This window comes from Hipposideros armiger, unplaced genomic scaffold (genome assembly GCF_001890085.2).
Source record: "Hipposideros armiger isolate ML-2016 unplaced genomic scaffold, ASM189008v1 scaffold_669, whole genome shotgun sequence".
Taxonomy (NCBI): domain Eukaryota; kingdom Metazoa; phylum Chordata; class Mammalia; order Chiroptera; family Hipposideridae; genus Hipposideros; species Hipposideros armiger.
The window spans coordinates 852932-878785 of NW_017732019.1; positions in this window are offsets into that span (position 1 = coordinate 852932).

Genomic DNA, 25854 nt, shown 5'->3' on the forward strand with positions numbered 1-25854 from the left:
CTGTGGCTAGTGAATTGCATTGAAACCTCAATCAACTCTCACCCAAACAATCAGAAAATTTAGCTACCAGAATTTTCCCCCTGTATTTCTACAAATATAATTGCATTCACTTCATTTAGTCAATTTCTTGAACACCTGTGCTGTTTACTATAAAGGCTACAGAATAGTAGTACTTCCAAACAAGAGAAAACTGATGTGTAAACAAGTAACAGGCTCTCATCGCTTCATACATAGAAATGATTTCACAAATGCTTGGTTTACCAGGCTCTGTGTCCCTGACAGGCTCCTGGCTCATTTCACACATCTCCCCGCTGCTCTCTGCACTCCAGCCATACTGCCTGTTCCCTCAAGGGCCTTTACCTAGAACACTTCCCATCGTCCACTTCCTCCAACTCTCTTTTTGCCTAGTAAGTTCTTATTCATCCTTCAGATCTCAGCTCAGGGATCACTTCCTCAGGGATCCTTCTGGATGCTCAATGGCCTGTGTAACCTGGATCCCTGCCCTGTGCTCTCAGGGCCTTTCTCCTCCCTTGCACTCTCTCCACTCATCCTCTAGAGTATGTGCCTCTTTCCCGAGTGATACAGATTTCATTTTATAGACTCTGGGAATCTGAAATTCTTTGAGCAAGGGAGAGATAAGATTAAAGTTTGGGGAAGATGAATTGGCAGCTGTGGGCAGAGTGTATTAAACAAAGGAAGAGATTGCAGGCACAGGAAAGAGACTGGAATGATTATCTTTGAAATGCCAGGCCTGGGGCCATCTTAAAAAAATATTATCTTATTTGTTCTTCATCATATATCTTTGAGGAAATGCATTGATATCCCCATTTTTTAGCTGAAGAGACTGAGACTGAGAAGGGTTTAACAACTTGCTCAAGGCCACACAGCTGGTACGCCCAGGACTGCCTCTCTTCTATAAGAGTCTGCCTCCCAGGGAAGCTATTGCAAATGTTCTTGCATAAGAAGATAATGGAAAGGAAAGAAAAGACCTGGCAAAGGTTATAGGGGAAAATCAGCAGAATGTATTGATAACTGTTTATGGGGATTGGAGTATAGGAGAGGAACTCATCCAAGATGACTGAAGTTCTTACCTGGCCACTTCCTTCTGGAAGCATTCCTCCCACCTATCCCTTGTGTTCCCCACATCAGCGCACCTTTCATCGAGTTTTCCAATTCTCAGTTTGTTTGCCTGTCTTCCCCACCAAGGCCATGTCTGTGGAATTCACTCCTGGACCTTCACAGTGAAGCAGATAGCCCCCAAGTACCCGGTGAAGACGTGCTACATGAATACAAAGCAATGAATGAACAAAGGACTGGGTGCTTGGGAGAGTGAGGATGCCAATGACAGATTCACAGAGAGAAGAGCTTGGAGCAAGATGCCAAGGATCCGCCAGCCAGAGCAGATAGGGCAGCTCTCTGCAGTTGACCGGGAGGGTTTGTGACTTAATCCCATTAAAGAACAGGACTTTCCCAGGTGAGAGTTAGGTGATTGGATGGCACAAGGCTGCAACATCCAGCCTTCGCTTTGCCCAGCTTGGTGCATCTAAGGCTAGGCCCAAAATCAATAACGCCACAATTGCACATCTCAGAGAATCCCCTTAGTGATTTGTTGGTGGGTACATTTGCCACTTGAACAACAATTTATGCCACTACTTGTAAAACTTTAATGACTTGAAGGATTGATTTTCCTTGAGAGTTTGCAAGGTGCTCTATGGAGAGAGAGGATCCATATGTTAGCTCTTAAAATGGAATCTACCCCAAACTCTCTGTTCCCCATCTGGGGAAGGGTCAAAGAGCCCTACAGACCTGTGATTACCACATTCTTCCCTCTGGAAGTTGCAAGAATTCCTCCTCACAACCTAGCAGAGTCTCAATATTTCCTCTACATCTCTGTGTACCAGCTGTAGTCAACATTACCTGCTGAACAAACTGGGGCAGTCACCTCCTCCTAATCTGCTTCCAATATTTCTCCCCTCCATACCCCTCTCTCCACACTCTTAGTAGATAAGTTTTTTTTAACACAGAACTAAGAGTAGAAAGCACAAGCTGGCATTCGCGACCCTCTATGCTATGACTGTCACCTCCCTCCCTGGAATTACCTGACACTGTGCCTCTCTTCATGTTCAGCGGCCATGATCAAGCCAATTTTTAGCTCTTCCTAAAACCTGTCCTCTGTTTTCCAGCCATATTGTCACTCCCAGTCCATGATACCTTCTCTCCAAGGCTCTTGTCAAAATCCTATTGGCCTTCCAGAATTTGCTCAAATGCCACTTCCTCTCTGAAACTGATTTTTTTCACTTAATTAGCTGTAACTTGCTATGTCAATAAATATGCTTCGTTTCATTTAATACCAAACATTAAAACTTTTCTGTTTTATTATAGTTTGAAATCTTGTGTTTGACAAACAGCTAAGCTTTCTTTTTCCTTCAATTTTTATTTTATCAGAGTAATATTGATTTTAAAAATATTTTTTCCATCTCTATTTGTTATGTTTTACATTCTAAAAGATTCCCTTAACTTTGTATACCAATGCTTCTATCATATTTTAAATTTCCAACCTTTTATCTTTTTCTCTGAATGTTCCTTTTTTATAGTACCCTATTCTTTTTCATGAATGTAAAAATCTTCTCTTATGTCTCTGAAAAAAATTAATTATAGGTTTTTGAAGTTGTCTGATCTTCACACTGTCTCTCGCTTTCTCTGAACTCTTTTTTTTCCTGTTTGTTAGTTTTGTTCTCTTTCATAATAGATGGTTCTTTTATTTTTATTTTCATTTTTTTAGCTGAGTCATCCTGCCACCTGTTGGCAGCTCAGCTCAGGCCGGAACTCGAACCGCTGTTGCTCAGAGCTCACACTCTTGAGCGAGCTCTTGACTAACTGAGCCACTTGGCCAGCTCAATAGATGGTTCTTTTAAATGTATGTTCTTTATTAGCTTTCTGTTTGTGTTTAAAAGTGAGGCACTAAATCATGACTAGAAGCTATGTGTGTGAGAGTGCAGGATGCTAACTGGTGAGCACACTGCATAGTCAGGGAGTGAGTTCTGACACCTTTCTATGGTTTCTCAAGTGTCAGTATCTGGAGTCCTTCTCTCTTACACTAGACACTTTCTCCAGGCTGAAGTCCTCCAAGCTCTTGGCCTGCACACTTAGTTATGGCTGTCACATTCTTATTGCTGTGGAAGGGAATGGGGCTGAGGTCACCCCGTTCAGTATGTAGAGCTTCCCTTGATCCCATTTTATCCCCTTGCCTTACGTTCATCCTTAGCTGTGTGGCCATCCTCAAGCCCAGAGCGTCTTCTGCTCAGTCTCTTCTCAGGGCATCTTTCTCTCTTCAGCCAACTCTGATTGGTTCTCCATCCCGACCTCTACCATGAAGAGTCTCTTGTCCAAGTCCTCAATGGCCTTCATCCTGCTAACTCCAAACAATATTTTTCGGTCGTCATCTTACTCAGCCTTTCGGAAGAATTTGACATAGTTTAGTATTCCCTCTTTCTAGAAATTTCTTATTTATTCCATAACAAGCGACCTCTCTGTTACCTTGCAATCCATTTCCCTTTAATCTTTTGTAAACGTAAAACGTATATGTCACTCTCCTGTTTAAAGCACACTAAAGTTTCTTATCCCAATTTGAAAGTATCCAGTGTCCTTACTATGACCCACAAGGCTCCATATCATCTGCTCCTGCCCCTCCAGCTCATCTCTGACCATTCTCTCTGCATTCACTCTCCTCCAACCAACCTGCCTTCTTTCTGTAGCCCAAATATACCCAACTTGGTCTCCTGTGGGAGCTTGGCACTTGTGTTCTTCTCCATTGAGCTCAAAAATCATCTCCTCTCCCAATCTAGGGGTGCATTTCCACCACCATTACTCCTGCTACCTTACTGTATCAGTCTGTTCTATTGTCACCATGATGCTTAAAATTATGTGGTATTAACTTGATTATTTTTTATCCACTTTTTGTCTGAATCCCCTACAATAATGGAAGCCCCACATGGACAGAGGTGTTCTCTGTTTTACTCAGGAATGCCTTCAAATGGTGCCCAGAACATAGCAGATTTTTTATCAGTGTTCACTGTGTGACTAAGTGAAGTGGCTGCACAGTCATGTGCTGAGCTCTCCATGGAAAGCCACTGCAGTGCAGCTCAGTGTGAAATCAATTTTTCAGCTCAGACTACCACCTAGATTCAACTCTTCCCAACAGAACAGATTTAAATTCCCCTTGACCACCATAGTTCCCAGAACTGCTCTTCACATCGTGGAGCACAGAACTTCTACCTAGAAAGGAAGAGGACATATCTCACAGAGTCATTTCTCATCCATAGGAAAGCCTTCACTAGCAAGCAGCAAGATCTCCTAAAGAAATTAGCTAAGAAGAATTCAATACCTTAATATAGAACTTTGGATAAGTATACAAGTAAATACTAAGAACTTAGCACAGATAAGTGAAGCATGAGATAAGCAGAAAAATATCTAAAATAGTCTAAAAGAGGCCCCTCTTCTTATGGGTTTTAGCCATTTCCTTGCTGTTAAAGAATGAAAAGTTGCCATCAGAATTTGCTATAAATCTTTTACTTTCCATGTTATATTGGGTTGTCGGAAAATGCATGATGCATTTTTGCAACAAAAACCAGAAAAATACATCATGACTTTTCCGACACCTCAATATAAATATACACAGTGAATTGCATATTGGTCTCTATAAAATGGTGATGGATTAGTCACTCTCGACGAATTCTGATTTAAAGAATATCTCTTGATGTACCATACAGATAATACACAAACAGGTAGACACAAATTGTGATTTCTTAAAAATGTAAACACTTGGTGGCCCTACAAGTCTACTTTAAAAAGTTAACCAAAGGAACTAATTAAGAGTGTGAATTCTTGGCTATAAGGATAGTTATCACTATCATTTTATATCATTTATAATAGTAACCTAAATGTTCAACAATAGGAGATTGGTTCTATCCATTAGAAAAGTATTCTGTGGATAAATATTTATTGGCATAGAATGAGTTCATTAGGTTGAAAAAGCAGGTTACAAAGTAATATGGCCCCACTGTATTTATATATATATATATATATATATATATATATGTATATATATATATATATTACATCTACATGTGTAAGAACATAAATACATATACGATATAAATGTGAGAAAGTAAAAGGGCAAGGAAGAACATACACTGAGATTTTTTTCTTTTTTTTTTTTTTCTTGGCAGCTCACCCTGGCTGCCAGCCACTCATGGTAGCTTATAACAGCCCACTGCAGCCTACACCATCGCTGGCGACTCCTGGCAGCCCAGCTCCAGATTGAGGTATTGTTCACCATCTTAGCTGTAGAGGGTGCAGCATCACTGGCCCTAATGTGGGATCCGAACCACGGCTCTGCTACTCAGAGCTGATGTCTCAAGCCAACTCTTACCCAATGCGCCACTCAGCTGGCCCCATACACTGAGATTTTAAAAGAAGTTTCTCTAGATAGTAATGGTATGGAAGGGTTTTTTAAAATATGTTTTGTTTTTCTTTATTTGTATTTAAGTTCTCTTTTTTTCTTATAATGAATAGTTCCTACCATTGAAATATGAAGGAAAGCTATAAAATTTTAATCAAAACATTTTTGGTGATCAGAATGGGCACAAACAAGTAATAAACATCCTTTACATCATTTCTTAACCAGTTTATTCCACCTGAAAGTGTCATATATCATACACACAAATGACAACATAAACCGTTAAGCCCAGAACACACTGATAGAGTCCAATAGACACCTCCAGTTGGGCTCTTTCTTGACCATTTCTTCTTACATCTGCCTACTCCTTTAACCACTATGAAGCCACTATCCCATGCATCTTCCTTTAGTCCTCTCATCAGTCTTTTCATAGGCTCCTTGTCTTAGCTCAGACAACCATAACAACAAACAAACAAACAAACAAACAAACAAACAAACAAACAAACAAACATAGACTGGGTGGCTTAAACAACAGAAATTTATTTATCACAGTTCTGGAGGCTGGAAGTCCAAGACCAAGGTGCTTGTTGATTCAGTTTCTAGTGAGAGTTCTCTTCCTATCTTGCAGACCTTCTATTCACATGGCCTTTCCTTGGCACATACATGAAGAGGAAGATCTCTCCCTTCCTCTTCTTATGAGGTCACTAATCCCATCACGAGGGCCCCATCCTCATGACCTCATCCAACACTAATTATCTCCCAAAGGCCCCATCTTCAAATACCATGATTTTGGGGGTTAGGGCTTCCACATATGAACTTGGAGGAAACACGCTCAGTCCATAACAGTTCTCTTCTTCTGATTAAATGTGAATGTTTTCCGGTACTCTGTCTTGATGCTCTACACTTTCTCCATCATTTACACACATCAGTGGTTTCTACACCATCTTTTTTGAATCTCAAATCTGTCCCAGCGAGACCTAAACTCCAAATGCCGTCCTAAATCTCCCCTAAGTCTCACTCAAGCTCACATACCCTAAATTGTCCACCCCTTTCCACCCATGCATCTTCTGTGATGCTCACCACTGTGGAGAAAGTGTGGCTTGGCCATCACTCATTTGCCTTAGCCAGAACACTAGGAAATGCCTTAGACTCTTCTCTTTCACTCCCAGTGGCTTATTAGGATAAGTCAGGATAATTGAAAGATAAAAAGATATAAGATACTGGCCTGAAGAGGTTTGAAAGCTCCTGTAATATTGATTTGGTGATTTTCCAATAGCCATGAGGAGACACTGCAGCCTAAACCCATCGTTTTTTAGCAAATAAACTCCAAAAGAAGACCCAAATAAAACAAATTTCATTGGAAGCAGCTGCTCTGAGATGTGGGCTCTAATCAGAGGCTCTGAGTTGTGACCAGCTCAGGCAGCCATTGAGGCTCTTCTGCCATTTTATATTTCCTCTTTAATCAAATTCCTGGATGCTACAATTCTCAACTTGCAGAGATTTAAAAGGCACTTTGATTAATGGACTTGATCAGTGTCTGCTCTTGTTTAACCACAGTGTTTTCTTCCACGTTTCACATTTCACACCCACATAGCACCATTTCCCTTTTATTGCAGGAACTGAAGAATGTGATGGCCTGCCAGACAGTAAAGTAATTTATGAAAAATATATTTTTAAAAGGAGTGTATTAAAGCTTGAAAAAATCTCAGAGCCTGTTGCTATTTTAATTGTAAATAGGCTATGCAAATAATTAAATGTCAGGTCATATTGATACCATCAAATTTAGGAGAGTATAGATGTTATACAAGCCCAGAGTCCTGGGGAATATTAAATCAGATTTACCAGAGCACTGAATCATATCTTACTTTTGACATGAAACAACAGTATCGATTGGGTTAAAAATGAGCCAATTTCCAAAAACCTCTATCTGCTAAAAATGTTTTCATATATGCAACAATTTTTTAAAAAGAGATAAAAATAAATACAGATGAATTTGTAAACATGTTTAAGTACTAAATCCTTCTTTGGTCTTTATTTTTCTGAAGCCTCTTGTGCTTCAGACTAGCCTATTTCAAATATTGACTTTCAGGAGAGAATGGATGAGAACAGCCATTATTCAGGGCTAAGGTAATAGATGCTTCTCACCCAACTTTAGAACAGTTTAACTTGGATATTTACTTGAACTTTGCTCATGGCTTTGTACACTAGAGTCTCAACTAGTACTGTGTACTGTGTGGTGTATACTACGTGCAGCTATTTCAGATTAGCAGGAAAGTTAAAAATCCTTTTTAAATGACATTGAGAAAAAAAGTCCATAGATAAATATTTATTGTTCAAAGAATTGTGCTTTATTTATTGTGATGAATAAGATACTGTTATACTTTTGAGGAAAGAAGATAATAGCAGAAAGTGTGCCTTTCTCCTTTTAAACTCTTAATTGCTGATTAAGGAGAATTCCCATACAGAGAGTATCTAATAACTAGTCATCAGAAGATGGACCAGAATCAAGCTGAATGTCAGGAGGAAACCAGTTTTGCATCCAGGATTGGTTAGCCAATAACAACCAATCTGTAATAGTAAAAGTTTGGCACTGACATCATGACGTGTCCTTCCATTACCCATGGCAGACATCACAAATCATGTGCAGCATTTGGCTACCTATTTCACAAATATTTACTGAGTGTTTTCTATGTGTCAGCACTATAATAAGCACAGCAGACACTGCAGTGGACAAGGTAAAAAAAAAAAAGTCCCTGCTCACTGGAAACTTACATTCTAGTGGGAAAAAGCAATACACAAGAAAGACAGATAACTACAAATAATCTGAGGTGCTAGGAAAGGAGATGCAGCTGAGAACACAGCTCAGCTGTGGGAGAGGGAAGACACTTTCGCTAGGGTGGCCAAAGTCCTCCTGGTAAAGGTCACATTTGGAAAGAAACATGACCAGGGAGAGAGGGCCAATCAGAGAAGACCTATCAGACTGACTCCTCCTCAACAGCCCTCTGGACAGCCATTACCAGTCAACTGACTATTGGCTGTGCTATGGATGAGCCCTGTGCAAGGCATTCAGTGTACCCACTGGAACAGACTTAATAACATCACACAGCACAAGATTCTGAACTAGAGGGTGGAAGGAAAACTAGGAACACTTGGATTCTAGTCTCCTTTTTAACTTCTTTACAATCTCTTCCTCATCAATAAAATAAGAAGGCTGGACCAAATGATGTATAAAATTTATTTTAGATCTTATGGTCAAGAATTCTAACTGAAAAGCAAAGTAGGGTTTTAGACAATTGGAGAGATAGGGTAGATTAACTAGAGAAGTCTTTTTGTAAGTGGAGTCATTTGAACAGTTGGAAGAGGAATAAGACGTACCTGTGCCTTCTTAGAGGCTTCTTGGTGAATTCCAAAAGAGCCACAGTCAGACCCTGGTTTTGCAAACAGCTTCAACTGCCCAAATCCAAAGCACTTTTCATCTTGCATCATGGATGAAAACTTATTGGTGTCATCTTCTCAACCACACACATATTCAAAATCACCAACATCCCAATATGTCATCTGGTCATCTCAAAACAAAAAGGACTACACAAAGGCAAATCATCATGTTGTGAAATAAAGTGAAAAGAGTTATTAGAGGTTCATAAGGAAGAATCCACCTTTCATCGCTACCTTCCAACAGGAGAGGCAGAACTTTCAGAAATGCCATAGGAGAAAATTATACACTTGCATGGTAATGATGTGTCTGGATCAAGACTAAGGTATTGATTTCAAAAATCCCTGATCTTAGGGGCAGGTGAGAAAATGGTGAAGTAGGTAAATGTTATGCTCACCTCCTCTCAGGACCACATCAATTACAACTAAACCACAGAACAACCATTATTGAAAATCTACTGAAGTCGACCTGTACCGAACGAAGCCCTATGACTACAGACATACAGAAGAAGCCACCTCCAGACTGGTAGGAGGGTCAGAGACACAGAACGGGTTGGTCCCACACCTGTGTGTGACTATTAAAAATTGGGAGGGATAGCTCAGCTGTGGAGGCCCCTCCCACCCCCACCCCCGATAGCAAGGGGTCCCAGCCCTTCCCCAGCCCAGGGTTTCAGTGCTGGGGAGAGAAGTCCCCATAACTTCTGGCTGTGAAAACCAGTGAAGACTGTGGCTGAGTGAGACAGAAGGCAGCTGCACTCCCTGGCATTCCTCTAAAAGGGGCAATGCCTGGACTTATTCACCAATGGAGTCACTTACTCTGAGCTTCAGTGCTGGGGCAGTGGTTTGAAAGGTGCCAGGGACATAAGAGAGGAACTAAATTGTCTAGCTTCAGAGTGAGGGCTGGAGGGGCAGCTTTATCCTGGACAGAGGAGCTTGAAAGAGCTATTGTTTTTTTGTTGAGTCCTCCCTCTCCTGCATGCAGATGCAGGCAGCCGCCAAATCTGAGTTTCCATCAAACTGGCTCTAACCTTTCATCTGCCCTGCCTTAGTGATTTTCTGAGACCATGTCCCACCGAAATTTGAGGCACCCCAAGCCACTTCCAGGGGCTTTTCCATATAAACGGCTTGCCTTGGCTCATGTTATGGACCTTCCTAAAAACTCTCAAAGCTTCACAAAGCCCAAACAAGCAGAACCTGGCTTTGGCATGTCTTGTACCTCTGACTCAGCAACCCTAAGCCTGGCACGAGCAACAACCAGCCTTGATTCATAGCTTGGCCTCTCAAGGCACCTCTAAGTACAGTGCAGGTGGCGATCATCTCTGGATTGCTTTGTGGCTCATGCCAAGTGGCCCTGGGCAGGGCAAAGACTGCAGCTGAAGTTAGCCTGCAGTGGGTCCCATCCCAGGAGTCTGTCAGGCCCAGTGGCCAGCTTCACACTGGGCCAGAGCATCACCTACCACCTCCAATGATGACACACCCAGACTGGGAAGGAAACAGATTCCCATTAAAGCAAACTCTGCTCTGCAGGGTCAGCCCCTGCACAACAGCTCCTCCACTGTAGTCACAGCCAGTCCTCACAACTAATCAGCCTAAGGATCAATCCCTCTCCTTGATGTGCATACAACAATCAAGTCTCCACTACAACAGGGGGGTACACACAGGGGATACACCTAGACACACCAGAGAGACTGCACCACTGGGTCCCATAGGACACCTACTACAGAAGGCCACTCTACTAAGACCAGGAGGCATAGCAGCCCTACATAGAAACAAACACAGGGAGGCAGCCAAAATGGGGAGACAAAGAAACATATTTCAAGGCCGGCCGAGTGGCGCGTTGGTTAAGAGCTGGCTTGGGATGCCAGAGGGCCCCAGTTCAGATCCCACATATGCGGGTCAGTGACACTGCCCTCTACAGCTAAGATGCTGAACAACAGCTCAACCTGGAGCTGGGCTGCCATGAGTCACCAGCAACAGCATAGGCTGCAGCCCCTGCTACAGTGGGTTGCCATGGGCTACCGTGTGTAGCCAGCAGCCAGCATGAGCAGCCATCCAGAAGCTGGCAACTGATCTGCCTCGCCCAGGAAGAATGCAATGATGGTGCCAACTTGGGCCAGTGAAACAACGTCCTCCACAACTTGACTGAAGAACAAAAGGACAGCAACTTGTCTGTTCCCCTTCCCCCAATTCTTCAGTGCTGTTCCCATCCCCCAATTCCCCAATAAAAATCTTTAAAAAAAAAATTCCAAATAAAAGAACAGAATAAAGCTCCAGAAAAAGAACTAAACAAAATGGAGACAAGCAATCTACCAGATGCAGAGTTCCAAACACTGATTATAAGAATGCTCAATGATCTCCAGAAGAGCTTCAACAAAGAGATAGGAAACATAAAAGTGGAGTTAGAAAACATAAAAAAGAACCAGTCAGAAATAAAGACTACAATAACTGAAATGAAGAATACATTAGAGGGAATCAACAGTAGATTAGATGAAGCAGAGAATCAAATCAGCGATTTAGAAGATAAGATAGCAGAAAATGCCCAATCAAAACAGCAAAAAGAAAAATGAATCAAAAAAAAAAATGAAGACAATATAAGGGGCCTCTGGGACAATGTCAAGCATACCAACATTTGCATCATAGGGTATCAGAAGGAGAAGAGAGAGAGCAAGGAATTGAAAACCTATTTGAAGAAATAATGACAGAAAACTCCCCTAACCTGATGAAGAAAATAGATATACAAGCCCAGTAAGTGCAGAGAGTCCCAAATGAGATGAACCCAAAGAAGCCCACACCAAGACACCTCAAAATTAAAATGTCAAAGGTCAAAGTCAAAGAGAGAATCTTAAAAGCAGCAAGAAAAAAGCAGCTAGCTACCTACAAGGGAGCTCCCATAAGAATATCACCTGAAACTTTGCAGGCCAGAAGGGATTGGCAGGAAATATTCAAAGTGATGAAAAGCAAGGACCTACAACCATGATTACTCTACCCAGCAAAACTATCATTTAGAACTGAAGGACAGACAAAGAGCTTCCCAGATTAGAAAAGCTAAAGGAGTTCCTCACCACCAAACCAGTATTACAAGGAATGTTAGAGGGACTTCTTTAAGACAAAAATAAATAAATAAATAAATAAATAAATAAATAAATAATAAAATGGCAATAACATATTTATCAATAATTACTTTCATTGTAAATGGATTAATACTCCAATCAAAAGCTGGTTTGGGGTCGCCTAAGTGGCCCAAGTCCAGATGACTGGACTTGGAGCTGACCTAGCTGCGCCCTCTACAACTAAGATGGAAGGACAACGACTTGGCTGTTCCCCTTCCCCAATTCCCCAACACTATTCCCCTCCCCCAATTCTCCAATAGAATCTTAATAAATAAATAAATAAATAAATAAATAAATAAATAAATAAGCTGGTTTGGCCAAATGGATAAGAAAACAAGACCCTTATGTATTCTGCCTACAAGAGACTCACTTCAGATAAAAAATTACACACAGACAGAAAGTAAAGGGATGGAAAAAGATATTTCATAAAAATGGAAACAAACAAAAACTAAGCTGTGGTAGTAATACTTATACCAGACAAAATAGACTTTAAAACAAAGGCTATAACAAGTGACAAAGAAGGACCCAGTAATCCCACTTCTGGTTAATTATCTGAAGAAACCCAAAATGTTTCTTTAAGGGATGTGTGCATCCATATGTTATTGCAGCATTGTTTACAATGGCCAAGATGTGGAGACAGCCTGGGTGTCCATCAATGGATGAATGGATAAAGAGGAGGTGGTACATATATTCAGTGGAACATTGCTCAGCCATGGAAGGGAATGGGTTCTCACCATCTTTGGTGGCATGGATGGACCTGAATGGTATTGTGCTGAGCGGTGTCACACAGCAAAAGACAGATGCAATGTGATTTCACTTATATGTGGAATTTAAAGAACAAAATAAGCAAACAAACAAAACAGAAACAAACTCATAGATACAGAGAACATTTTGATGGTTGCCAGACAGAAGGGGGGTTGGGAATGGGTGAAAAAGGGGAAGAGATTATGAAGTACAAATTGGTTGTTGCAGGATAGTCATGGGGATGTAGGGTATAGGATAGGGAATATAGTCAATAATATTGTAATAACTATGTACGGTGTAGATTTCTTGGGGTGATAGGTGGAAGGGGCATTGGGGGTTGGGTGAAAAAGGTGAAGGCATTAAAAAGTACAAATTGGTAGTTACAAAATAGTCATGGAGATATAAAGTAAAGCATAGGGAATATAGTCAATAATATGCTAATAACTATGTGTAGTGGCAGGGGGATACTAGACTAGTCAGGGGGATCACTTCTTAAATTATATAAGTGTCTAACCACTATGCTGTACACCTGAAATTAATATAAAATAATATTGAATGTCAACTCTAATTGAAAAATTTAAAAAGGGGAATTGTGAAAGAGAATAAGAGGTTCAAATTTTTATGTATAAAACAAGTAAATCATGGGGATGTAATGTACAGTATGGGGAATATAGTCAATAATATTGTGATAGTATAGTATAGTGTCAGGTGGTTGCTGGACTTATCATAGTGATAACTTCTTTAGGTATATAAATGTTGAACAACTATGGTGTACACCTGAAACTGATATAATATTGTATGTTAGCTAGATTTTAATAAAAATATATATTTTTAAATTCCTGATCTTTGTTCACAACAGCATTAAAAACAGATCCCAAGTACATGAAACTGTACACATTTTTACAGGCAGTAGTTCAAGTTTGGGTCATCAGCCATAACACAAATACTTGTATGTTACTGTGATATTGTGAGTTTAGATGATAAATGCTTGAAGTTCACTCTGTGAGTACAAAGTGTTTCACAAATACTTAATCTCCAGAGAACTTCGACTTAGTGCTTCTGTCTCCATTTAGATTTCTGTTTACCCAAGTCACTCACACAGAGTCCCTGTTCGATTTGTAAGTATTTCATGTTCCACTCTAGCCTCTTCGCATTTCCCTCTGCTGCTGTTGGATGCTGACTTGGATCTTGCCATTCTGGCAGACTGAGAAATCCAGGACAAACCAAGAGTGGTTCTGAGTAACTTAAGATTCATAAGCAGCCCCACCAACTTACTGTTTTTCTGTTTTCCACGCTCTGAAGCAAAGATGAAACTACCTCTGTGACTTATCGCAGACCTCAGGGATGGATGGTTTCATGGAGGATGCTCTCTCCAGAGAAAAACTCAGCCTCCAGTCCAGCACTTTGGGTCCACCCACAGGTTGTCGGCCAAAATGCAGCCCCTCCCCCAACCCTCAGCCAGCAGCTAAGCAGGCACTCCCTGGGCACACAGAAGCAACGGCAGTGCAGATATCATCTCCTCTGTCTCCCTCGCTAATGCAACAGCTTTGTCTGCACTCTAGAGAGTCTATAGGGCCAGGCTGGAACCTTCCTGGCCAGAGAATTTGTGGTTAGTAATACAGCAAAGCTGCTACACAACTTCATCTTTCTGGTCCTCAGTCTTCTCATTTGTAAAATAAAGGTTTGCACCTGTCTCTTCTTAAGGCTTTATCAATCATGGTAGCTTGTTTGGTGGATAAGCCTGGGTTCAAATCCTATCTCTGGCACTTCCTGCTTGTGTGGCCTGGCCTCAATATACTTCTCTGTGTAATAAAATAAAAACCTGCCTCACAAGGTAACTGTAAGGAACAAATTGCTTAAGCATGTGTATGCAATTGTTAAACTGGAGTGAGCTGTTTATATATATATATATATATATATATATATATATATATATATATATATATATATATATATATATAGAGAGAGAGAGAGAGAGAGAGAGAGAGAGAGAGAGATATCTTTTACGTTACCATCCAGCACAGTTCCATCTCCCATGGAGGGGCTCACTAAACCTGGATTGATTACTTGTTGGATTTAAGCTGAGAACAAAGTTGGACCTGCAGTGTAGCCCAAACCCTGTTTGAATGAAGAGTTCATCTGGACTATCCCTATTGAAGATGGAGATTGCAGGCTAATCACAATCTCCTCACTTGTGAAATCTGTTTAGGGCACTCAGGTGCTGGGGGATGTTTTAGTTCTACATAGCATCAGCTGGGGTCAGTCTGCAGTATTTAGATGGTAGACTGGACAGGAGGGTTCGCTCATATTTTGGGGTCTTTGGTGGGAATGGCTAGGAGACTCGGCTTAGCTGGACTGTCCACTGGAGCACCTACATGCTGTGCCAACATGGCGGTCTCAGGGGAGTTCAACTTCTTACACAGTCAGCCGGGGCTTTGAGGACGTGTTCCAAGAGACCAAGGCAAACGCTTGCAAGGCTTCTTCTAACTTAGCCTTGGAAGGCATGCGATGTCACTTTGGCAACATTCCACTGTTCTAGTGGTTCTTTTGGACAACTAAGGCTGGTCCAGATTCTAGGAGATGAGTAGCAAAGCATTTGCAGCCATCTTTAATCTACCTGAGCCTCAGTTCTGCTTTGTAGGATCAGTTGTGGGTACTACTTCTTCTATCCTCTCATCCTTCCCAAGGTCACTGCCAAAACCTTCACTAGAAAATAAGGAAGCCAAGACTGAGATGTCACCAGGACCACAGTAAAGTTCAACAGATAACTATACTCTGACCATCTGTAAGTATCTGCTGTGTCCAGCCAGCTTTCATTAGCACATAGAACATAGAAAACCAAAGACCCCTACAGTCTCTGCTCCAAGACCTACAGTCTCTGCACCGTGGACAGGAGGCTATCTGGAGGGTGGCACTCCCCAGGATTCTCTCTGTTAAATACTGTTTTCCCGATGACAAGCCTGCTGAAATGTGGAGGGAGAATCAACCTTCTTCAGAAAGGACAGGAAAATCAGGCAGCTGAATAGCTGTGTTCCTTCGCAGTGGTAGCTATTGTGCAAGAGGGAAAGAGGGTCCCAAGGCTTCTCATGTTCTTCAGAGTCCCCAAGCCCTCTCCATTACTACTTAGCATCCAGGTCTCACAATATCAAAAGTTTAATTTTTCATATGCTGCATTTATTGTGAGTTGGCTGTGGCTTTGTTCTGCATCGTCTTTACTCTAGGACCAAGACTGAGAAAACAGCTTCTATCTGGAGCATTGCCAGTTGTCACAGCAGAGATAAAAATGAACACAGTGATTCTTAGTGCTTCTGTTCAGAGGTGGCACCTGTCACACTCCTATATAATTGGTCAAAGCAAGTCAATTGGTCACACTGATTAACCTGGGCCAGGATGTAGAATCCTCCCTCCACAGGGAGGGGCTCTGCTGAGAAAGGCACCATAGTATTTGGTGAATAATAATTTAATCCACCATAGTCTATTCTCTGGACACCAAACATGCAGTCCCCTCCCCTTCCCACATGAGAAAACACGTACCCCTCCCCAAAGGGGATGACCCAAAACTCCGCTCCAGGTGCTAATCTGAGCTCAAAGAACAGGATGCACATGGCAGGAACATATCTATGCCAAGTTTGGATGTGCTTAATTGGGTAGGGACACCTAAGAAATGAGAAAACAAGTCATCTGCTCCCCCATGCACACCCAACATGGAATTAGGGAAAAGGACACAATAAACACTCCCATTTGGAAATGGAAGCATGGGACGCATGCAGCAGGCACTGACCCATAGCAATTGTGAAGACCCCAAGCAGATGTTGCTAGCAGCCCCTTGGCCTGAGGGTGAAGCACACACCTTGATTCACCCCCACTGACTCTTTCCCCAGGAGAAACGCCCAGCCTACTGGTCTCTACGGTCCTTGACTCTGGCCACTGGGAGCTCCCTCCTTTCTCACTAGCCTCCTTAGCTACATCTCAAAAGAAATATGGTCTCCTTGAGGGGCTGAGCTGGGCTCTCAGCCTCCTTCCTACCTATAAAAGGTTGGGGATCCAAAGGTGTTCTAAGTATCAAGTGGGCACAGTTTCTTTTACTCCAAGCTGGTAGCTTCCTTGCCTATACAATTCTCTTAAAATATTAGTTGGTTTCTCATATGTTTGATTCTAGTCAGCCTCCAGGGCCAGGAAAGATAATAAAATGAGTAATTTTGCTCTAAGCCGTTTAGGTTTCTTATGTAGCTATCCATAAGCAGAACAAACTGAAAAAATGCACACACCCAAGCCCACTCAAGACCAACTGAATCAGAATTTCTAGCAGAGAAGCCTATACCTCACTAATTAACTTCTCCAGGTGATTCTACTGTAGCTGAGGGTTGAGAAACTGCTGATCTCCTGCAGGCAACACCCTTGAACAAAAACAAAGAGTTAGGCAAAAAGCCATTTTTAGTTTCTCCTGACAAGAAATTACTTTTTCTTTTTCCCCTCTATGTTCACTTAACAGTCGGATATAACTAAGTAAATAGTGACTAGATGGTAAAGGGTTAGAAACACATCATAGGAGGAAAGGATGGGGAAATGGGGAGATGTTGCAGAGAAGAGAAGATGAGGGGAAACATTTAGTTGTCTTCATACATTTAAATGGATACAGAAAGCTTTTCCTGCTTACTAGAAAATAAGAGTAAGCCATTAGAAATCACAAGGATAAAGATTATACTTGATGTTACTTGTTACAGTATAATAAGGTTGAGACAGTAGTAGTTTCTTAGCAGCTGTTACCAAAATATACCAAAGGTGCCAAAAAATGTATACAAGTGGACACTTTGGTCAGTGTTGCTCAAGCAGTAGTTCGCCGTAATCAGAAGTGTCTGGACACTGATGGTAACCACTTTGAGCACCTCTTGTAATTGCAGAAGTCAAACGTGACTTGTATTCATCTTTTGTTACCAGTATATATTGAGAATTACAATTTAATAGTTTTTTCTTTTCTTAAAATGTGTATACATTTTTTTGGCACCCTCTGTATGCAACTACAGCAGTGATTTGGGCTAGTCACACACAGCCTGGTCCTCTCTCACCCTTAGCACATGGTAGGATTGCTTTGCCCCATCTCTTTGAGGTTAGGAATGGCAAAATGACTCACTTAAACCAAAAAAAGTGATTAAAAATGATGTATATTACTTCCAGAAGAAAACTTCAAGAGCCAGGGTGCAAATTGCCACATCCTCTTTCTTTCTGTGCTATTCAGAGAGTGAGTGCACTATTAACCTGAGTCCAGAATGGGGATGTATTGCAGAGAACCCCATGTAGGGTGGCCAGGAAAACTACAGGCTGTCCAGTCAAATTTAAATTTTAGAAAATAATAACAATAATAATTTTCAGTATGCATTTTGGGAGATATACAAAAAAAGTCTTTGATTATTTGAAAATCAAATATAGCTGGGTGTCTTGTACTTTTCATTGTTAATTCTGGCAACCCTACCCCCAAGTAACCTACATGGGCCATGCAGTATGAAGAAGAAATAAACCTTTGTTATTTTAAGCTCTGGAGACTTGGGGATGGTTTGTAGCAGCCAGATATCTTAGCACGACAAACTAAACTATTTTATAAGAAGATATTTTGATGAGGCATAGTGTAGACCTAATATTTGAAATGAAGTAGGCAGCGTCTCTGCATAATAAAAGAGAAAATTGAGAGCTCTGGGGTAGAATTTCAGAAGGAGACATGGATAGAAAACTGTTAAAGCATCAGTCATCAGGAGATTTCTTATCTACTTGGAAAATAAAATTAGAAAAACTGATGGTAGAGAGTAGCCCTAAAGGCCATTGTGGGTTTGGAGGAGGCATGGAAGGACTTGATGGGAAAAGCAGGCTTCCCAGACCTAAGGATGGCCAAGCCAGCAGGATTTAAGCTACTAACGAGCTGAATGCAGGAATGCCATGTGGGGAGATGGCACGGCTATGACTGCTCTTTCCAGCTTTATCCATGCATGTGGGCACAGGCTTCCGGGCAAAGCTGGAGATAAAGCACTAGGTAGCCAGCTGGGCCCAAGTTCACAGGATTGATCTGATGCTGAGAACTTGACTCCATTCCATGACACAGACGTCTGTGACTATTCTGGACCGAGAGGATGTCTGTGGCCCCTGGACCGAGAGATGAAGTCTCCTCTGTCGGGAGTTGACAATTTAACACACAAATCCAAACATTTTTGCTATCTTTTGTTTGCAATGTTAGTGTTATAAGAGAGCTCCTTGATAGCACGGGGCTGGCTGTCTTCATCTTCAGGGGCCCCATGCTTAGTGCACGGTAGGTGAAAGACATGGAATGTAATCAATGAGACAAGGTCCCAAATATATTGAGATCCCCTTAGCCGCTACAGCCACTCCTTTTTGCCACCAGGGGGCAGCATGGCAGCACCTTGAAATGTGGTTTTCAGAATCAGGGTGGATTCAGTGATACTCAAAATTCAGCTGGGACAAGGATGTCAATCTCTGCCTGGCATTTTTCTAGGCCCTCAGCAAAGGCGGACAAATTGAGGCAAAGTAGTCATGTTTCCCCATAAAGCTCTATTCAGACAATTCAAAGCAATATCCTTTATTCTGATTGTCTTCCCCAGTGACATGTTTTGTCATTAAAACATCCTTTCTTTTATGAAATGATGGTGACTGGATGTGGTAGGGGTTTGGGTTTGTTTGTTTGTTTATTGTTAATGTTCTTTTTTCGTCAAATAAATCATGGCATCCTTTTGGTGTTCCAGTATAGTTTTAGAAAATTACTTTTTAGGTTTGTGAGATCCATTAGTGTAGAATGTGAGAATCAGACAGGGCCCGTGACAAAAAAAGAAGAGGAGAAGGCAAGCTTCCCCTTCGGGTCCCCCAGACCTTTTTTCCATTACCCATTGCACCTCCATTTCGGCTCACGCCAGCTCAGGGTCCTTCTGCTCTGTCCTTACCCAGTCTCCTGCCCCTAGTTGAAACCTATTCTCAGGAAAGAATCTGCTATCAGCTGCTAGACCTCAGTGAAAATTTAAATTACTTATTTTCCCTCCCAGGAAAACCTGCCTTCTGCGTCTTATCTCTGATTCCAGAACGCAGGTGCGAGTGGCCAGTTTAAGGGATTTCAGACATCAGCAGACAGGGGAAGATATGAGAGCAAAAAGCAGTCAGCAAAGTATTCAAATCAGGCCGCCCAAGGGACTTGCAGATCCCACTTGTTTTATCTGGGAAGCTGGAAGACCCACCCTTGAAGCAGGCAGACCAGGGCCTCAGACAGGAAGGCCCCAGAAGCTTATTCTGCCTCCCCCTTCTGCAAAGCCCCAGGTCATACCCATAAGCGCATATGGTATTCTGGCCTGATGACAGAGAGCCTTCTGTCCATTGGACTAGTGTCGCCAGGGCCAGAGATAACATCCTAAATCATCAAGGGCCAGCTTTGGTCACAAGCCAAGAGGTGCTGTCCATAGTACATTGTGGAATACAGTCATGCTTTTAGCAATGATTATACAGAACAAAAGAAGGCCTGCATTGACCTGTCGCTGGGTGGGGGGTGGAGAGGACTGGGGGAGGGACCGTGCTAATGTTACTGGGACACAAAGAAGTACGGCAGGAAGTGGGGTGGTGGCAAGGGCATTGCTGCCAGCAAAAAGTACTCTAAAAATAATTGCCGGAGTTGAAAAAGAGATGACAACTCGTTTGGAAATCTTGGAAAGGCTTCATAAGCTGGGCCTGGAATAGTGGGTAGGATTTCGGCAGGAAACAGGAAGGGAAGGACCAGCTCATCAAACATACAGCCTGACCTAAGGGCTCAGTGAGAATGTACAGAGCTGTGTTTAGGGTACAGGGCCCATTTCAGTTTGGCTAAAGTATCAGGCATACAGCAGGGAAAAAAATGGAAATAATAATGAAAGGCAGGAGGGCTGGGCAAGCAGGCAGGGGTGACTTGAGTCCCACTGCCACAGCAGACCGCTCGGTGGCCCTGACCATCTACCTAGGCCTCGGCTTCTTGACCATCAACTATGGATAATGGTCCTTACTCTTCAGAGCATTAAAGAAAACAATGACTGTGTAATTGGTATTAAATCTTAGTCCACAAACACAAGTGGTCAAATAGAAAAAAAAAAATGTGTAAAAGTAATATTTACTTTTTGTCACTTAGTTTTTGTGTTAAGCCTCATTCTTCCTGCTGTTGGAAACGTCCTCTCATATTGTTCAGGCCTCCTGCTGCAGAAGTTCTGTGCCAGCATGGGCCCATCCAGCACTCAGTGGTCCTCCTCATTCTGTGCTGGCATTTACAGAGACCTCTCCCCCACACCTGCTCCTCAGGGGTGACCCAACTGACTGCTTCTCCATCATCCTTATTCCTGTCTGGATTAGTTTGCTAGGGCTACCGAAACAAAGAACCACAAGCTGGGTGGCTGAAAATAATGGAAATTGACCTCTGACAGTTCTGGGGCCTGGAAGTCTGAAATCATGATGTCAGCAGGGACAGGCTCCCTCTGAGTCCTCTAAGGAAGAATCTTTCCTTGCCTTTTCCTAGCTCTGGTGGTTGTTGGCAATTCTTGGCTTTCCTTGGTTTGTGGCTGCATCATTTCAGTCTCTGCCTCCATCTTCACATGGCCGTCTTGCCTCTGTGTGTGTGACTCTGTGTCCAAATTTCTCTCTACTTATGAGGACACTAAACCATTGGATTAGGGCCCACCCTAATCCAGTATGACCTTATCCTAACTTGATTATATTTGCAAAGACCCAATTTCCAAATCAGGTCCCATTCTGAGGCTCTATGTGGTCATGAATTTGGAAGGGACATGATGCAACCCAGCATACTGTCAAAGGTACCTTCAGGCCCACAGCCTTCCCCTGCTGGTTCTGTGCCTCTCAAAGAAACCTGGATCTCTCTAGCCCTCTGCTTTGGAGCAAATGAAGAACGTTCTCCTCTCTGAAATCATCACACCCTCCCTGTGTTCTCCCCAGCTAAGAACGTTCAGGTCCCTCATCCAAGAGCCCACAACCCCACCCCTCCCCAGGGAGCCTGGCTCAGAGTGGATGAGAGCAAAGCGCTCCCCTGCACACAGGCCCACCAACGCCCAATCTGTCATCTCCCACCACTCTCTTCTCTCTCTCCTACCTGGGAAAGTGGTACCGATTTACCACCTGTTCTCCCAAATCTACTGGGGAAGGCCTAAACTTCTGAAACTCACTAGAACTATGCCTTTCCTGATATACATCTCACTGGTTAAATGGGGCAACAATCTGGTAAGTGAATACTGGCAATAACATAATTCATAATTTGAAAATATTACCCCACTGCCCCAAACTCCCAGTTCACTGAAGGTGTGTGAAGGCCTAGCACTGTCCTCAGTGTACATTCTAGTCAACCAGGATAACCGCCCCTCCACGTGTGCTTTACTTTCAGTGCTAAACGCAGGAAAGTCCCAGGCAAGACAGGACAAGGATGCCACACAACCTAGGGAGATGATGTCTTGGGCCTTAGGATCCAAAGAGCTGAAGAAATGAGGAAGACTCTCCAACAAAGTCTTCCTTTTACAGCATAACTGGCTATAATCTCAGAGCACTCCAGCGTGCTGTGTATTCTCAAAACGTGATTGGCAGCTAGCGGGTTAGCACAGAGGCGTCACTGAGGACTTGTATAACCAGGCCCTCTCGGGAGCTCTCCTCACAGTCCTCCCCTCAGCCTGGCCTTCTCATGACTCAGTTCTACACAACTGCAAGTGGCTGTCCCCACCACAGAAAGGTCACTTGGAGTTCTGTTCCCTATTCTTGAAAATAAAAACACTGCAGGCTCCCTCACCTCCCCCACCCCGGAATTCCATCTTACCGTCTTTCTTTCCTATAACCATGGCCAAAGTAGGAATCTGATCCTAAAGCTTGTCTGTGGGGTGAGAAAACAATTTGGATTTCCACAACCTGAAACCTGATTTCTGGTAGAAAGGTACCATCTAGTGGATGTTTGAGAAACTGCTCATGGACTATGTTTGAAAACGAACATCTGAGGGCAGTTCTCCTAACAGAAGGCCAAGGGAAATATTACTTCACCACTGAATGAGAGCTCAGCATTCAAATATGGGCTGATCCCCTTAATTATCTCACTCTCCACATACAGGTACTTATTCTTAGAACCAATTAGAGGCACCTTGCAGTCTTCATTGTTTGCGAGCCTCCATGGTCCAGGTCATAATTAATTAAAACAACTATTCATTGTCTAGTCTCTTCCTCCCCAAATATAATTCTTGCTGCTCTTTATCATGGACATCTATCTATGAGAGCTGTAGCCTGAGAAATCTAGTCAGACCTCATTCAGGAGCTTTTTTCTTATTGAGTCCAACCCTCCATGGACAGTCACACACTGGCATTGACTTCTGTGGGGTGGCCTCCCCAGCTCACCACGCCCCCTTTCTTTGAGACTGTGTAGCCATAATGGCATGAGGAGTTCTGTCATGTTTGTGCAACAAGTCCCCAGCGGCAGGGCCGCAGGCAGCTGAACAGCAGTGGCCATCTCACTCGAGCTGGGTAGTCAGATGCTCCCTCTCCTGGGAGCTGGGATTTGGAACCAGTATTCAGAAACCATGCAGCTAGATCTGCAGCTAGATCTGCAGTGAGGTGGACCCCAGTGTTGAGGGTCGTCTGCTGCCGCCACGCACATTTGGGAAAGCAGCCAGAGCTGGGCTGCCAAGAACAGGTGCCAGCTGAGAGCCCAGTGAGCTGCACAGAACCTCTGCCTGTATTCCAGAGCACTCCACGTTCCAGGCTGCGGGCTGGCCCTTGGGCCACATGAGTCTCCCTGTGTCTAACAGTGACGGCCCCTCTTCTACTGAAGCAGGCTCTGGGGGTTACTTACAATTAAAGACACACACGCATATGATGAAGATCTATCAGTAGATTCTGAAGCCTGGGCTGTCAGACCTCGGAGGTCGTCCGGTAGAGTCAGGGACTTTTCATTTCCAGGGACCCGAGGACTTGACAGAAATGAAAAATCACTTCTAATCAAAACATTCTGGGCCGGCCGAGTGGCTCAGTTGGTTAAGAGCTTGCTCAAGAGTTTGAGCTCTGAGCAACAGCGGTTCGAGTCAGCCCGAGCTGAGCAGCCGCTAAAAAAAAAAAAAAAAAAAAAAAAAAAAACAGAAAAAAAACACATTCTGAGGGACTTTATACTTTACATAATACATAACATCTGTGATCAACAGTGAGCTAAACCAACTTGCCCCAGGTCTGCTTGAAGGTTCTAGCAAGGGAAGTGACTATGCCACTGTGCGAATGAAGAGCAGGTTTTCTCTGATGATCCTCCATGATGCAGACAGTTTGGGTGATGGAGAAGGACACACTCACTCCCCATCAGAACCATGGGCACCTCAGTGGGGTGACAGACGAGGTAGGCAGAGGGAGAGATTCCATGATTGTTTCTGGGTTACCTGGGAAGCCAACTCAGCAGCTTAGTGGGCAGGACGTGTGTAGGGAAAGAAGCAGGACAGGGCCGAGGGGGAACGCAGCTGTCACACAGCCCTCCCCCACCGGGACTCTGGAGTACAGACGGCAGCCAGGGCTGTCCGCGTTGGGCCAAGGTGTCCTGACCATTATACCCCTGCATGAGTCAGTCACTGGATGTGGGTCACCTGGTAAAAGCCAGAAACTTGGACAAGAAGCCTCTCTGCAGCTGAAGGCTGTCTGCTGACAGGCCTCCTAGCAATGGAATGACAAGTCCTTCCCTAAAGGAGTCCCCGATCAGTGGAAACCAGCTTCCTAATCTGGTGTTCACCTCATCGTTAAAGTCTCATTCCCACTAGGAGATGACATCTTTCGTGTTCTCTTCTCCCTACCCTCATTCTCAATGTTGAGAGATCAACACTGGCATTTACCAAAAGTAAATTAAACCATCCCCCAAAACCTGGACCTATATAAGGAATATTGGGAAGTCATCAATATTTGTTCCATTACTACTTTTGCTCCTTTGCCCCTTCCCTTTACTGTACTATTCTTCTCCTTTTCTGGTTTTCTACCCTCTCTACATTCCCTTCTTCTACAGTTCAAGTACTTGTTTTGTTTGTTTTTTTGTTGTTGTTTTTTTTGTTTTTTTAGCTGAGCCATCCTGCCACCTGTTGGCAGCTCAACGGCTGCTCAGCTCGGGCCAGGACTCGAACTGCTGTTGCTCAGAGCTCAAACTCTTGAGTGAGCTCTTAACCAACTGAGCCACTCGGCTGGCCCCTCAAAGTACTTGTTTTCTAAGAGGATAAGCAATAGGACAGACTGATTCATACTATGGAGTGAATGGTTGCTAACTAATCACTCCTATCCAATGCAAACCTCTCTATTTCTGCTGTGGTCCAGATGTTCATCACAACCATATGTAAACAATCTTCTTCCGGTCTCTCTTCTCCATTTCTTCTCTAGTCCACCCTGACCACTGAAGCCCCACACCAATCATTTTAAAATATCATTTATGTCATGTAACTCCCATATTCAGTGTCTCCTCAACTGCTTACATGCCCAGTCCAAGGACAAGGAGCACTGGACCAGGAGTTAAAGAGCTGATGGGCCATGTAGCGCAAAAATTAAAAACACAAGCTCTGGAGCCCAACTTCCTGGTGGGAATATCAGTTCCACCATTTACTCAGTCTATGACTTTGGGTAAGGTACTTGTACTTGTCTGCCTCAGTTTTTCCATATGCCAAATGGAGGTGAAAATAGAATAACCTGCTGTTAGTACTAGCGTGGTTAATATAACTAAAGCACTTAGAATAATAGCCAGCATGTAGTAAGTGCTCTCTAATCCTAGCTATCATTAACACTGCTAGTACTATTATTAGTACTATTACTAGTACTATTATTATTCATTCATAATATTATTGCTATTATTATTAGTTATATTATCAGTACTAGTAGTAGTACTATTACTCACTGAGTACCAAATAACTGAGTGACCTTGACTTTGAACAAATCTCTTCATCTTGCTGAGGAGGGGTTTCAACTTCCTCATCTTTAAATTGAGGGGATTGCCTAGTGTCTCTTCCAACCCCCAAATTTTGTTTCTTTTATTCTCTTCATATCACTTAAGACCTACTGGTCAACACAGATTACTACATTATTGTATGGTGGCTACATAGTGGTCCC